General features: G+C 33.3%; 1 long non-coding RNA gene across 1 annotated transcript in view; it reads left to right on the top strand.

Moving 5' to 3' along the window:
- Positions 1 to 14241, top strand: part of LOC117975389 (uncharacterized) — a 186223-nt gene extending 171982 nt beyond the window's left edge. Inside the window, exons 2-3 of the long non-coding RNA XR_004665631.2 lie at positions 11710 to 11819; positions 14135 to 14241. This is a non-coding gene — a long non-coding RNA (uncharacterized LOC117975389). The remainder of the gene's footprint in view (positions 1 to 11709; positions 11820 to 14134) is intronic.
- The last annotated feature ends 1115 nt before the right edge of the window (positions 14242 to 15356 follow it).

The raw sequence follows: 15356 nt of genomic DNA, 5'->3' as shown, positions 1-15356 counted from the left end.
ACTGTTATAATTTCCTCAGTTATATTTTTTGCAAAGGTAGTTTCATTATGAGAAAAGAATACTGAAGACCGATATTCCTTAAAAACATAGGGACAGAAATCTATAACGAAATATCAGTATATCAAATCCAGGATTACACAAAAGACCTTTGGATTTGGATTTGAGTTTGGATTTGAATGTAAGGTGAATTTTCTCACCAGAATGACAGGTAGATGTCTATGGTTAGCCAGGTTGACCTATCTTTCTCTTCCCTTGTCTTGCAGGAGAGTACTCTAATAACGCAAATATTTGCAAATGCTTAATCTACAGATTATTACATTAAAAATTTTGTAACATTTGAAAGATCACTGGACAAGGCCTCTATAGATAATGAGGGGAAAATCAAAACAATGCTTTTCTACCATTTCTGATAAAATAGCACAACTTATTAGAGGATGCTGGCTGTAATGGAAACAAGGATCTGGAGACCGAACTGGAGAGGACTTCAAAAATGGGATGAGTGTATCTTGCATTACCTTGAGTATAAGTTTATTCACTTGGCCCAAGTTGTTGGTAAGCATTGGAAGTTCAAGTATCCCTAGATATCCTTAGGACAGAGTGGTTTTGCCCTCTCTAGATCACCTGGAATTCAGGAGAGTCACAGCTATTAAGTATGAGTCTCCTCTATTTGCCAGGGTTCTGCAGAGAAACAGAGCTAATAGGATTAGCTAGCTAGCTAGACAAAGAGATTTATTTTATTTATTTTAGGATTTGGCTCACACAGTCATGAAGGCAGAGAAGTCCCACAATCTGCTGTCTGCAAGCTAGAGACCCACGAGAGTTGACGGTATAATTCCAGTCCAAGTGTAGAAGACATGCCCCACTTCAAAACCAATCAGGCAGAGAGGGAATTCCCCTGTACCATGGCTTTTGTTCCATTTAGGCTTCCAATGGATTGAATGAGGTCCACCCACACTGGGGAGGGTAATTTACTTTTCTCAGTCTGCTTATTCAAATGTTAATCTCATCCAGAAACACCTTTACAAACACAGCAACAAGAACATTTAACCAATTATCTTGGCAGCCCATGTCTCACTCAAGTTGATACTTAACATTAACAATCACCTCTCTTAACAGTAGGCTGAGCTGAGTTTTACACATACATGACAAGAGCTTTTGAATACCAATTGAAATTTCTGAGGGTGTTTTTATTTGAATTTTAAATATAAATTTTTCTAAAATATGTAATACGTGCCTCAGGCTTCTTGACCTGTTCAACATATAATAGTATAATTTAACATGTGCTTCAAAAATTCAGGTATACACACACACACATTTACACACACACACATCCATGTTCATTTTCTGAATGGCTAAGATATAATATCAAACTTTTTGTATATTTATAGCTTTAGGTACAGAGAGATAAATGGGCACAGAGAAGGCTCTGTAACTTAATTTATTGAAAAAGATCCTGATGTAGTTTCATTTTCTAATAATATATCCTCTCCCTCAAGAAACTCTGAGTTGCTTATTTCTGCCACCTCTTCATCTTTTTCTCCCACTCCACATACTAAATATTACAGGTATCTCTTGTTATTGATTTGTCTTTATTGTGGAACCCTGATTATCTTAGAGGCCACTTGCCCTGCTTCTACGTGCCAATGTTTCTAACTTTTGCTTATTTATTGCTGAACCATATTTTTCCTCTGAAAGCCTCAACTGCTGCTAGGTAGCACTGTTTTAAATGATCATTTCTGCTGTCATCAGATTTAAATGAAGTTACCTTTTCTATTGCTTGATCTCTCCTTATTTCACTTCATTTTTTCCTTCTCTTGTCCGCTTTTGCCAATAAAAACTTCATCTATCAGATATTCTAGAAAGTATTTTAAATTTCCAATAAGCAAATTTTAAACATTGCAGTAATAATGACTTCCAAGTACTAGCATTGGGCAATCAATTATTTGTGGTTTAAGAGTGCAGCTTTTGGAGTTAGACCTGGCTGTGTTCTTTCCAAACATTTATTCATTTATTTAACAAATATTTGTTGAGCTTCTACTATGAACAAAGGACAGTGCTAGATGCTGCAGATACAGTGAAAAATAGGATTAAAATTTTCCACCCCAATCGAATTATGGCAGAGGTGATTCTGATCGTGCTAATGTTTGACAATTAATTACCCAAATTGTTTTCTTTTCTTTTTTTTTTTTTGAGATGGAGTCTTGCTCTTGTTGTCCAGGCTGGAGTGCAGTGGCCTGACCTTGGCTCACTGCAACCTCCATCTCCTAGAGTCAAGTGATTCTCCTGCCTTAGCCTCCGAAGTAGCTGTGATTACAGGCGTGTGCCACCATACTCAGCTAATTTTTATATTTTTAGTAGAGATGGGATTTCTCCATATTGGTCAGGCTGGTCTCGAACTCCCAACCTCAGGTGATCCACCTGCCTTGGCCTCCCAAAGTGCTGGGATTACAGGCGTGAACCACCACGCCCAACCTTATCCCAGATTATTTTAATAGATAAATCTGTTGTGGTCTGCAAGGTGAAGGAAAGTGTGTATGAAGTTGGAATTAAGAGTAAAAGTGACTAGCTAAGTGAAGAGGAGGAGGCAACCATTCCAAGCAGAGGAAACAGTAGGTGAGATGATCTGACATGAAAGAGCTTGGTACACTGAGAAGCTCATGTGTAAAGGCCACTCACAGGTAAGGCTGAAGTGTCAAAAATGAGGGGGCTGGGAAGATAGGCAGAGCAGTTCATGGAGGGCTTTGCAGGCTGGATTATGGGTTGGGATTTTCTTTTAAGAGCAAAGAAATTTCAAGAGTTTTATATGCAAATCACACTACAGTCACACTCAGTTTACACCTCTGTAATGGGGATAATAATATGAATCACAGGGTTGTAACTGGAATTATATATGATTCAATTTAAAAAGTGTTAATTTTAGTTTTTAAAATATTAATCACTTAATGAATTATGGTTATAATAATTAATAAATTAATTATTGTTTTATGATGTGCTTTTACATGCATGATTTCTAAACCTTAGAACTATCCTAAAAGCATGGCAATCCTGTCTTAACAGATAAGATGGTCAAACCTCAGATAAGGTGATATCTTACCCAAGGTTATGGTCAAAACATTAATACAGAGTCTTGAACAATTGTGACCTACCAGGTGGAATGCCTCTCTGCCTGAGGTCACTAACCCCACCATGCTTTGTGACCTGCCTGTGTCTTTGCAAAAACTTTTCCCTCTGTCTTCAGAACACAGATCAGATACCATCTATTTAGGAAGTCTTCCTGAGTCCTAGGTAAAGTAAATCTGTTTTTATTCTGCATAATTCTGTGCACATATTTCAGCTGCGATATTATCATGCCCTCAGATTTTATTTGTTCACTTACCTATGTTCCTTACTTGACTAGGAGCTTTCTGCTCCCCTCAGTCTAATTCCATATCTATGTGTCTCCAGTACCTTTCACAATGCCTGGCAGATAATGCCTTATTAATAAATGTTTGTTAAATTTAGTTGAAAATAACTAAGACATTTACAACTGTAACATTTTATATATTGATTAAAAGATATTATGCATCTTTGTCATCATGGTTTACTCTCCCCATGTTTAGATAGCTACCTTTTTTTCCTCTACATTACGTACTTGAATGTGAGTATATTGGTTCATTCATAAGTATATATATCTGATGTTTGAAATCCTGACCTTCTTTTGTTCCATTTTTTTCTGCATTGTCTTTTGCTTGGCTGAATCATCTTGTTATCAGTCTTGTTACAGATAAATAACTAAAGCTAGAAACTTGTCATTGCATCATGTTGTGCCTTAAATATCTAGCCTAGCTGTTAAACTACTTAAACTCTGATGCGAATTCAGTTTATAGCATATTATGGGGCTTGCATAGTACTCATCTACCATGAAGCTGGAACTTTCTTAAGCTTATTGTTTACTAGAGGGCTTGTAGAACACTACAGAGGAAAAGCTTTATATAGTGCTAGCTTGCCCACAGAGTAGCGTGTTTTTTCATATGTTAGCAGAAAGATATGATATATTAAACTGTTTTGAATTTAGCGCCAATTTAGCTTTGAAAAATGAATGTTTTAAAGTTTAGACTCTACTTTTACTACTCATCTCTTAGCATGCTAACATTAACATACAATTTTTGACAAAAGGGATTCTCCACATGTCCCCTCAATCTTTAATTCAGTGTAACTGTGATACATCTTAGAACGAAATCAACTTTCACTTATGTAAACCATGTATTTTGTATCTGGCCATGCTTTAAATATTGTGAGATATGTAGGAGGCAGTATTCAATTTTTTTGTTTGTTTGTTTTAAGACGGAGTCTCACTCTGTCGCCAGAGTGGAGTGCAGTGGTTCAATCTTGGCTCACTGCAAGCTCTGCCTCCCGGGCTCAAGCAATTCTCCTGCCTCAGCCTCCTGAGTAGCTGGGACTACAGGTACGTGCCACCACGCTGGGCTAATTTTTGTATTTTTAGTAGAGACGGGGTTTCACCATGTTGGCCAGGATGGTCTCGATCTCTTGACCTTGTGATGTACCTGCCTTGGCCTTCCAAAGTGCTGGGATTACAGGCATGAGCCACCCTGCCGGGCCCTATACAAATATTTTCAATAAAAATTCTTTGTATGTACCATTTGATTTTATTTTATGTGTTATAAAATTAAAACGCATCCTCCAAAAAATACAGAAAAATAAAAAAAGTGAAATAAAAAATTCTCTCAAATATATAGACAAATAAGAGAGAAATGTTTACGCATAAGTATATAAACATCATAGTTTTATGCACTCATATATGAGAATGAACTTATCCACACTGAACAATCAGGGCTACACTGATTGCAATAATAGTCATACTGCATACTCCTAGACACATTTCACACAAGGAACTAATAAAATATCTCTTTATCACTCTTCTATTTATTTCTGCCGTTTACTGCTAAAGCAAGTCCAGCAAGAAAGGAGAGAGCACTTAAAATTCCCTGCTACTTGAAATTTTCTTAATTTTTCCCCTTTCTATATGTACTATGTGTACATTTTTTCTTTTCTGTTTGTAATGTAACTTATTCATATCATAAATCTTTTTTTCTTTATTTTACCAAAGGTTTAAAATCAGGTTTTAATTTTTTTTTAATTTTCCTGTTGTTCTTTTAAATTAATTTATGCTATTTGCTTTAAATATTTTTCTTTCATTTTTAAGTTTAGATTTACTCTTGTTCTTTTTCCAAGCTTCTTGTGTTGACTACTTAATAATTTTTCAGGGTGTCTTGTTTTATTAATAAACACATTTGCAATTTTACAATTTTCACCAAAAATTATTTAGCTGCATTCCACATCTATTGCTATGCAATGCTTCTATTGTCTTCACTTTTGAAGATTTTGGGTAAACATTATCTTTTTTTTTTGAGACAGGATCTTGCTCTTTCACCCGGGCTGGAGTGCAGTGGTGTGATTACTGCTCACTGCAGCCTGGAACTCCCAGACTAAAGCAATCCTCCCAACTCAGCCTCCTGAGTAGCTAGGACAACAGGTGCATGCCACCATTCCTGGCTCATTTTTGTATTTTTTGTTGAGACAGAGTCTCACTATTACCTAGGCTGGTCTGGAACCCCTGGGTTCAAGTAATCCTCCTGCCTTCGGCTCCTAAATTGCTGGCATTACAGTCATAAGCCACCACACCAGACTCATTTTTTTTAAAGCTATGAGAGCAGGCAAAGAGCCAGACTAAAGAACCATGCATGGGCTTTCCATTGCCTCTGCTCAGAAGGAACACATATCTCTCATGCTCACATTTCATTGATTAGAATTAATCACAGAGGAGTGACTCACTGCAGAGGGGAGAAGTACAAATTTCAATGTCCAGAAAGACAGGATCACCAGCTACCTGTGAGCACCAGTGAGCCCACTACAATGTTTGAATTATGCTTTTTATTGTTATGTGCTGTGTCTATTCACTTCTCTGATTTTTATATTAAATTTAAATTTGCCCTCATTTTAAAGTTAATATGTCAGTTTTCTAAATTGATCTATGTTATATGTTATTACATAGACTCTTTTAAAAATTATTTTTCTGGATTTTTTGCTGAATATTTTATTTTTCAGTTTTTTCAGTGAGATGTAGATTTACCATATGTCTTGATTAGGTAGATTTATCATTTGTCTTGATTCAGATTAGGTCTGAAGTTTTATTTTAATTTTCTTATTTAAATTGATAAATACCACTTGTTTATATTTGTTGTGTGTGTATGCACACAAACACACACATACTTATGTTGTGTTTTTTATTTCCCAGTTCTATTGTTTAAATTCCTCACTTTCTTTTGTTTTATAAATGTGTTTGGACAGAATATGTATTCTCACTCTCTTTCTCATGCTTCTGTTGTTTTAGAAGTGACAGAGTATTTATCTATTACAATACTTAGCTTTAAGTAGGGAACATACATATATAACTAAGTTCTTTAACACAACTTAAAATCTTGCAACATTATTCTCTCCCATCTTTAAAAGACAAGAAACATCAGTCCTTTAACTCTGAACTATTCCCCTCCCAGTAGTACTAATTACAATCTTAGTTTTATCATTTATATTTTTTAGTTTCCAATTAGCTATGCTATGTTTCATAAATCAATAACTAATTCAATTTGCCATTTTACATCATAATATCCATATGACTACTCCTTCTATCTATCTTGGCTGTTTTCTTCTTGTATAAGTATATATATATATATATATATATATATATATTTTTTTTTTTTTTTTTTTTTTTTTTGAGTTGGAGTCTTGCTCTGTCACCCAGGCTAGAGTGCAGTGGCGTGATCTCGGCTCACTGCAACCTCCACCTCCTGGGTTCAAGCGATTCTCCTGCATCAGCCTCCTGAGTAGCTGGGACTACAAGTGCGTGCCATCATGCCCGGCTGATTTTCTGTATTTTTCGTAGAGATGAGGCTTCACTGTGTTAGCCAGGATGGTCTCGATTTCCCGACCTCGTGATCTGCCCGCCTTGGCCTCCCAAAGTGCAGGGATTAAAGGCATGAAGCACCGTGCCGGGCCAAGCATATATTTTAATAAGCCTTTCAGTGTGAATTTGGGGACTATGAATTTTCTCATTTTTTAATACCTGAAGATATCTTTATCAGTCTTCTTGAATGTTAGTGTGGCCAAAAATAGAAATTTCAGTGGAAAGTTATTTTTCTTTGGCACATTAAGAACATCATACTTTTGTCTTCCAGTATTTTTTATTGCTGATAAGTATATTGAAAGTCTAATTGTCTCTAATTTCTTTTCGGCGATCTGACTTTCTTCTCTATCTACATTTATAATTGATTATCTTTAATTTCTGATGAATGTAAGTTTTCTGTCAAGACTCAAGTATTTCACTGAGCTTTTGTTTCCTTAAATGATTTCCTACCATTCGGCCACGCTTCTTGGATTCCTGTTAGAGTTGAAGACTCTCAATTTATTCTTTATGTCTCTTAGCTGCTCCTTTATATTTTAAAAATTTACTTGTCTCTCATTACTGCACACCAAGAAAATTCCTCATTGTCTTCTATTAATTATTTGACTTTGTTCACATCTCTTCTATTGAATGTTTTTCTTCTAGAGATAATGTGTTGATTTTTTAGATATTCTCTCTATTCACTTTTTATATCATTTTTAATTGTCCTTTTTTCACTTTTGGAGTTGATTCATTAATGATTCTTTTATTTAGCTTTCTACAGACTGAACATAGTTGTTCCTGTTTTTATCTTTTAAAACATTTTGGTTGTTTTCATTTTATCTGGCGTGAAAGCAACTTTCAAGTGTTAGTATTTTGGATCATTATTCTCATTGTTAGATTTGATTATTTATTTTGGAATTTTTAATTTCAGGCTCAGTGGAGTAGGACTTTTCACTTTCTGTAAACTCTGCATATCTTTTAGCTTTTTGGTTGACTGCACTCAGTTGTTTAGGAATTCTAGTGCAGAATGAAATCTTAGATTAACAATTCTGATTTCCTGTCCAACAGTGATACTAGAAAACTTTGCATCTTCATATAATTTTCAGTAGCAGCAGAACATGGCAATTTTATCTGGCTTCATTTCATAAGAAATAATTTAAGGAATTGCATGGCTTGAAATAATGAGCTCAGTTCCCACCCTTGTCTTGCACTTCTTTTGTTTTTTGACTACATGATATCTTTATAATTTTTAACTTTTTATAATTTATCCATTACTGTTACATGTATGATAGTGTCTTGGAGTATAATATACAGTTAACTTGACTGAAAGTGCATGCTGCCTAATGTTTCATTGTTGTTTGAAGATATAGTGGAGTCATAATTTACATGGATGTTAGGTCCTAAAAAACAGCATGCGTTTTCATGAGTTACATGCAATTACAATTCAATGCCATTCTACGTATTGTGTAATATTGGAAGGGACTTCCTTATTTATCTTTGTATCACCAGTGCATAGCTGGTGTTGAGCCAATGAAGCAATAATTTTTTTTTTATTTGCAACGTTCTCTTTTGTTTCTCCTAATATAGGCAGAAGTTGACATTCTTTTACTTGAAAAGTAAATATTTCATTTTTTAAACCTATGGGAATAAATTTTCTCTTTCCTAAAGATAGTGATAGTCTCTCATAACATGGAGACTATGAATTATTGTTTTAGATAGACGATAATTTTGAGTAAAAAGTATTGTAAGTGCTAAATATTTTTCTATGCAAAATATAGCATGTGACAATGGAGAAAGTTAATTAACTATTTTTGAGATTTTTCCAGGGGAGACTCTTGAACTAAGTTTAGAAAGATGCGTTTATAACATACAGGCAGAGAGAACAAAATTTGCCAAGGCAGGAAGTTATGAAATAGCATTTCAAATTTGAGCAATGTACTTCTGACTTTGATAAGTCAGATGTAGAAGTTTTCAAAGGGTATCCATGAACAATAAAGTTGAAGAGAAAGTCTGAGATAAATTCATGGAGACCTTTGTGTGCTGTGAAAAAGTGCTTGACATTTATCCAGTAGGCGATTGCAAGGCTTTAAAAAGAGGACTCTTAATGAAATTTGCGGGATAGAAAGCTACTTGATGGCAATGTGGAAAATGGATTGGAAAAGAGCTGGGCTGTAGTAGTTCAGGAGCTGAGACATATGGAAAGGTACTAGTGAGAATCAAGAGAAGATCACGTTTTTTTCTTTTCACGTATCAAAACAAATGAAATTACATATTTTATGAGCTATCAGGAATTTATGGTGAAGAAAAAAGATATTTCCTTTACAATTCTGTCAAGCCTGACTATTCTTTGTTTTCCTTAATGGGCCTCAACACCAAAAGATCAGTGATAAGAAAACATGACCTGGGTACCAGCAGCAATGACAATATCAATAATAAATATGACCATTTCTTTAGCAATTAATGTTTCCCAAGGATTTTAGTAAGTGCTTTACATATACAGCTCTGCCATTTACTACCTAGATGACCTCACCTGTAAAATTGGGACATGAGTAGCATTTACCTCACAGGCTATAGTGGCACTTAAACTGGTTAACAAAAGTAAAATGAAAAGAGTACACCATACAGGGTATGCATTATACAAGTGTTTAGTGCTACTATGCTTATAATGTTCTGATTTGTTCATATGGGACTATCTGTTCTCCCTCTACCTCCCCTCGAAGCTCATTAGTTCAATCAATTTGAGATTGCAAATGAAATAATGAATCACATTTTTGTATAAACTTTAAAATGTATAATAACAAGTAGAAACTTCTAATCACACTCCTATCCAGAAACCTGAATACATAAATTTAGTTCTTTTAAAGTTTATATTACAAAATAAGCTTGATTGGTTAGTTCAGTTAGTTAGATCATGGTGGTAATAAAGATTTTATAACAAAATAAAACCAAAATATTGAAACAAAAGAGGACAATGTAATAAGCACTCATATATTAATATCTTTCACTCAGCAGTGTCTAATAATTATGTCATTTCTTTAAATATTGTTTGAGGAGAGGTTAAACACCCCCAGATAGAGTCAAAGGCTTCCTTGACTAAACCCAGTCCTATAGTTTGCTATTCTGAGATGTAACCACTCTCATGAATCCAGTGCTTACTAACCTGATAAATGCTTTCAAATTTTTACGATATATTTCTGTTTCCTTTGCATAGATGTTCTATAAATATGTGTAATATTGCAAGCTAAAATTTTTATATAAATATTATTAGACTATTTAACTTTATGTAATTTGTTTCTGTGATCCAATATTGAAGTGAAGGTTTAATACGGGACTCTAATTTAGCCACCTCCACTACCTCTGCCCCACGACTCTGTACCTCTTTCATTCTTTACTGTTTCTCTACCTTGTGTGTCATTAAGAAAAAAAAGATAGATTATTCTTTTTTTCATATAGTCTATATTCCCTTACTATAACATAGATTGTAAGAATAGTCTGTACTTCTTTTCATTCTTTTTTGTTTCTCTACATTGTGTATCATTTAAAAATAAACAGATCAATTATTTTATTCATATAGTGTATATTCCCTTACTATCACAGATTATAAGAATCCAGAAATTGTGTATGTTTTGTTAATTGTCCTCAGCACTTAGAATACCTAGCACACAATAGCACATCAATAAATACTTGTTAAATGTTTGCATAAAATTCTTTTGCAGCTGTAAAATATTTTAGTATGTAAGTTTTAGCATTTTTTTGTTCTATTTGTGAGAATTTTGGTGTTTTTTTCTTGCTTTCTCACATTTATTATCAACAAGGAAGGGATAAATATGTTTATACATGTCTTGTGAACATGTGCAAGACATAAGAAAATGAAGATTTTTCCCCCTTAATATCAAACTGTAAGAAATACAGTTTGAAAGGGCTGGAAAGGGCAAAAGTGGATGAACATTCTGTCACTGCATGGCAGAAGAGCAAAAGAGAGCAAACCCACTTCCTCACATTTTTAAATAAGATCCTTAATTCCGTCTATGATTACACTTTCCTCATGATTTAACTACCTCCTAAAGGCCTCACTTATTTGCCATTACGTTGGCAATCAAATTTCAACATATGAATTTTAGCGGACACATTCAGATCATAGCAATAGGTCATTATAAAATTTTTACATATCACCTGAATATTCATCTAGATTTTAATTGTTAATATGACATTATTGCCTTTTAAGCTCTAATATGTTTAGAAATTTGATTTAACATAGTGAATAAATATTCCCATGCATAAACTATTACAGATAATTTTGAATTTTTAATTCATAGAAATAAAATTTTTTACTTAAAAAGTCTGAATATATTTAGAGTTACTTTATTGAGAATATTCCCAACATGCTCAGAAAATTATATTGATTTACTTTTCTATACCACAAAATTCTATGAAGAAACAATTTAGTGCAAACAAAGTAGAAATATGGTGATAACAAACATTAACGAGACAAGGGTTTGCTTTGAATGAGGCCACTGATAACCTTATGGAATTTTCCATCTAGGGCCAAGGTTTGATTGCTAGAAAAGGAATGAATTTAATCATGGATGAAGCAATAATAGAATTATCAGTTATCTCATTAAAATATTTCTGAATACACAGCAATTTAATTTTTAATATCAAGTGCATTGAATAGTTCTTACTATTTTACTTGACCTCTTTAGCATTATTACGTAGTTCATCACTCTTAATTTTTGACAGCTCTTTTTTCTCTGACTCCTTTCTTTTAGAAATATATAGCTAAAATAGAAATATTTGAAAAGAGGAAAACCTGAAGATCAGTAATCTAAATTAACAGCAAAATATAATCAAAGAAAACAAAAGAAGAAAAATAATAAAGGTAAGAGAATAAATTAGTGGAAGTAAGTGAATAAATTGAGAAAATTATTAATGAATTAAATTAATGAAATAGACAACACAAACTAGTAAACATTAAATAAGGCAAAGTTTGGTTCAGAAAAAAGCACTAAAACTTAATAAGCCTCTAGATCACTAGATCTGGAAAAAGAGAGAAAAGAAAACATTTTTAAATTAACATCAAGAGCATAAAAGGAGACATCACCAAATAGTATTCATTTATAAAGAGAATTGTATGAACAAGTATAGGTTAATAAATTTGGAAATTTAGATAAAATATGCACATTTATTTAAATATAGAACTTAACCAAAACAGAAATAAAAAGAGGTGGGAAAATCTTGATTTAAAAACTGTTACAGAATGAAACCATAATGTGAGATCTTCAAATTCAAAAATTTCAAGACATTTCCAGTGAATTGCACTGAATATTTAAGGAAAAAAATGTATCAAACTTAAAGACTTTCATAGAGTAGAAAAAGAGGGACAGCTTTTAAACTCATTAATGAGAGCAGCAAAACCTTAATACAATATCCTGACAATGACTTTTCAAGAAGTAAACATCATAGGCTCATTTTCTTTAAAACAGAAATGCAAATATTCTACACAAAATATTTTTAAAAACTCTCATCATACTATGTTTAAAAGCATAATATATAAATGAGAAAGTTGGGTTTATATTGGGCAATCAAATTTTTTTTTGTTTTAACTATGAGTGGAGAGAAACTTTCTTTATAAAATGTTTATGTGAAAACCTATTGCCAGTCTCATATCTAATGTTGACACATTGATAGTTTTGTCTGTAACATATTGAATAAATGAAGACTACATGATTTTCATTCATCATTGTACTGAGTGTCCTGGCCAGTAAAATAAGACAAAAAAGTAAATAAAAAATACAGAGTTGTAAGTATTAAACAAAATAATATATTTAATAATAAAAACAATATACCTTTGTATGTAGACTCTAAAGGTGATAATTATAATTGAAAGACAGTATATCAAAGTTTATGGATACCAGACAATATAAAAGTTTGCTGTATTTTCATACTTTAGCATTGAATAATTGGAAAATGCAATTTATTAGAGATAATCTTGCAATATTGAAAGATACAACTCTGCATACCTAATCAGTTAAAGATTCATTTAAAAATACTCTGAGCAACAAAGGCTGATTAAATTTCAATCTACAAACAAAATTCAATTCAAGGTGTGTTCATAATGCCCTTTATTAAAAACACTAAATGGATCAACGTGATCCTAGTAAATGTGTCAGTTGAGGAAAATAGCTCAAAGCAAAATGACTAAGAGTTTGGCTCACCCAAGAAAGCCTGATGACTTTAGACAGAGCCTTGTCATGAAAATAATTGTGGGTGTTTCTCTTGGCACATTTCCAACACTTAGACGAATAAAATGGACAAAAGTTCAATAATGTTTGAGAGGATTATACTGCCAAGCACAACCAGCCCGAATTAAGAGTGTCTCTTCAAGATGTATAATGTCCTAAGTTTCCTACATGTCTGCTCACAAGAGGCATTGCTCTTCAGATGTAGCTGAGGAGAAAAAAACAAAACAAAACAAAACAAAAAAACCACAATACCCAGAGAATAAAATCAAAAGAATAAGGACTGGGAGGCGACTCCCAGGAAACAAGCATAAGAGTCTAAGGAACACTCCTTATCATCAAGAAAAGCTCTCTTGCAGAATTGCCAGCAGGAATTCACAGTCACTATGGATCTGTGTCCCTTGCTTGTTTTTGACAGAAGGGTTGGTTGTGATTATTATTAGAACTATACTTCTGAAATTGTTATGTCATCGTATGCACTTAAGTTTGGTAATTTAAACATGGGAACAGTTTCACATGGTCTGTTCTCATTTTACTTCTTTGGAATTTATGGTGGTATATTAGTCTGAGTTAAATGCAGAAAGCAGATGCACTTTATGTATTCCAAGAAGTATTGGCTGTAACACAGGAAATTAGAGGTTTATGCATCCATTGAACTGGACTGGGGAGTAAAGGTCAGAAAAATTGCTGCTAGAGGTTATAAAAATTACACTGCAGGCCATGTTTTCAGCTGCCTACAACCCTCAAATGTGAAATTTGCAGAACCCCCATACAAAATGTTATTACCTTGAACAATCTTGGGAAAACCTGCAGATCCCAGGTGCCCGTAAGCACTGAGATGCATGATTTACAGAAATTGTTTTGGATATTGCTGCAAACCTCCCATTTGCTACTTAGCCATATCCCTTGTTTGCAACTGTCATCAGAAAAAAAGCCTTCCGTCTTTTCTTCTCAGATCTCAACTGAGAGCCTCCCATTGTCAGATTTTGACCTAGGACCATCTTGGAAAAGGATTCTTCTGTGATTCAGAGGTGAAGGTAAGGAGTGAAGTCGGACGCGGAGTTGATGCAGACAAGTCAATAGACAAAAGAACACTTCCGATGTAATGAGGAGACATATTTAATTATTTTGGAATGTTTTGCTAGCTGGAATTCTTAGCTGTTGACAATTATAAATATCGTCCTGAAACAAGTAATTTATTTAATATAAACAGAAACCATCAATGTAATAATCTCTTTTGATGTGAAAATATTTTGTTATTTTCATATATACTCAACCACTCTACAATTTGTTATCAAGGACAACCAAAGGAAGTCCAAAAAAGAGGCAAATACACGATGAGAAAAAATTTTGTGTGTGAATGTAACAGACAAGCCACCATGATTTGGGTAGCAAATTTTAAGAGTGAAACCTTAATGCTTGCCAAATCTCTGGTTGATTGACTTAGTCATAGTGCTGTTTTAAAATAGCTCATAGATTTTAAAAAATATAAATAGGAAAATCACTATTTAACATGATTGCAACAGTTGCTTTTGAAATCCTATGTTTGTTTTCAGAATAGTAAAAACTTTAGGTTTTGCTTTGGAAAAACTGAAGGTTTTTAACATTGGAGTTAAAGATTTGTATGTATAGAGTAATGTCACCATCTTGTGGTCTTTGAAGATATTGCTGCTAAGAATATTGAGTTAGTATCCATGAATAATATAAAGGCACTATCTTTTAGTACTTTTCTCTCAGTAAGATCAAATATATATAAAACCAATGAATCAACACTTTTAACACTTATATAATGAACAGCTGCTTTAAAACTTATTTAAATATGATATTCTGTTTTTGAAAATATCTATTAAATGGAAGGCTTTTATTTAGTAAGTTGAATTCCACTTACAAATCTTATTTGCTTGTTCATTTATTTATGATTATTGTCTGCCTCTCCCATAAAAATGTAAGTTACATGAAAAGAGGAATTTTTATCTTGTTCACAGCTGAATTCTAGAGAAAAGAACAGTGCCAGGCACATAGCTGACCTAACAAATACTTAATGAATCAGTGAATACAGATGTGAATGAATGGATTCTATCTGTTATAAATATTTTAAGACAAATTAGTTCCAGAATTTTCTTGGTTTTGTAACAAACCATACAAATTAAAACGCAGTTTCGTTTAAACCAATCAAA

Source organism: Pan paniscus, chromosome 10 (assembly GCF_029289425.2).
Source record: "Pan paniscus chromosome 10, NHGRI_mPanPan1-v2.0_pri, whole genome shotgun sequence".
NCBI classification, from domain to species: domain Eukaryota; kingdom Metazoa; phylum Chordata; class Mammalia; order Primates; family Hominidae; genus Pan; species Pan paniscus.
This window is presented reverse-complemented; position numbering and strand designations above follow the sequence as displayed.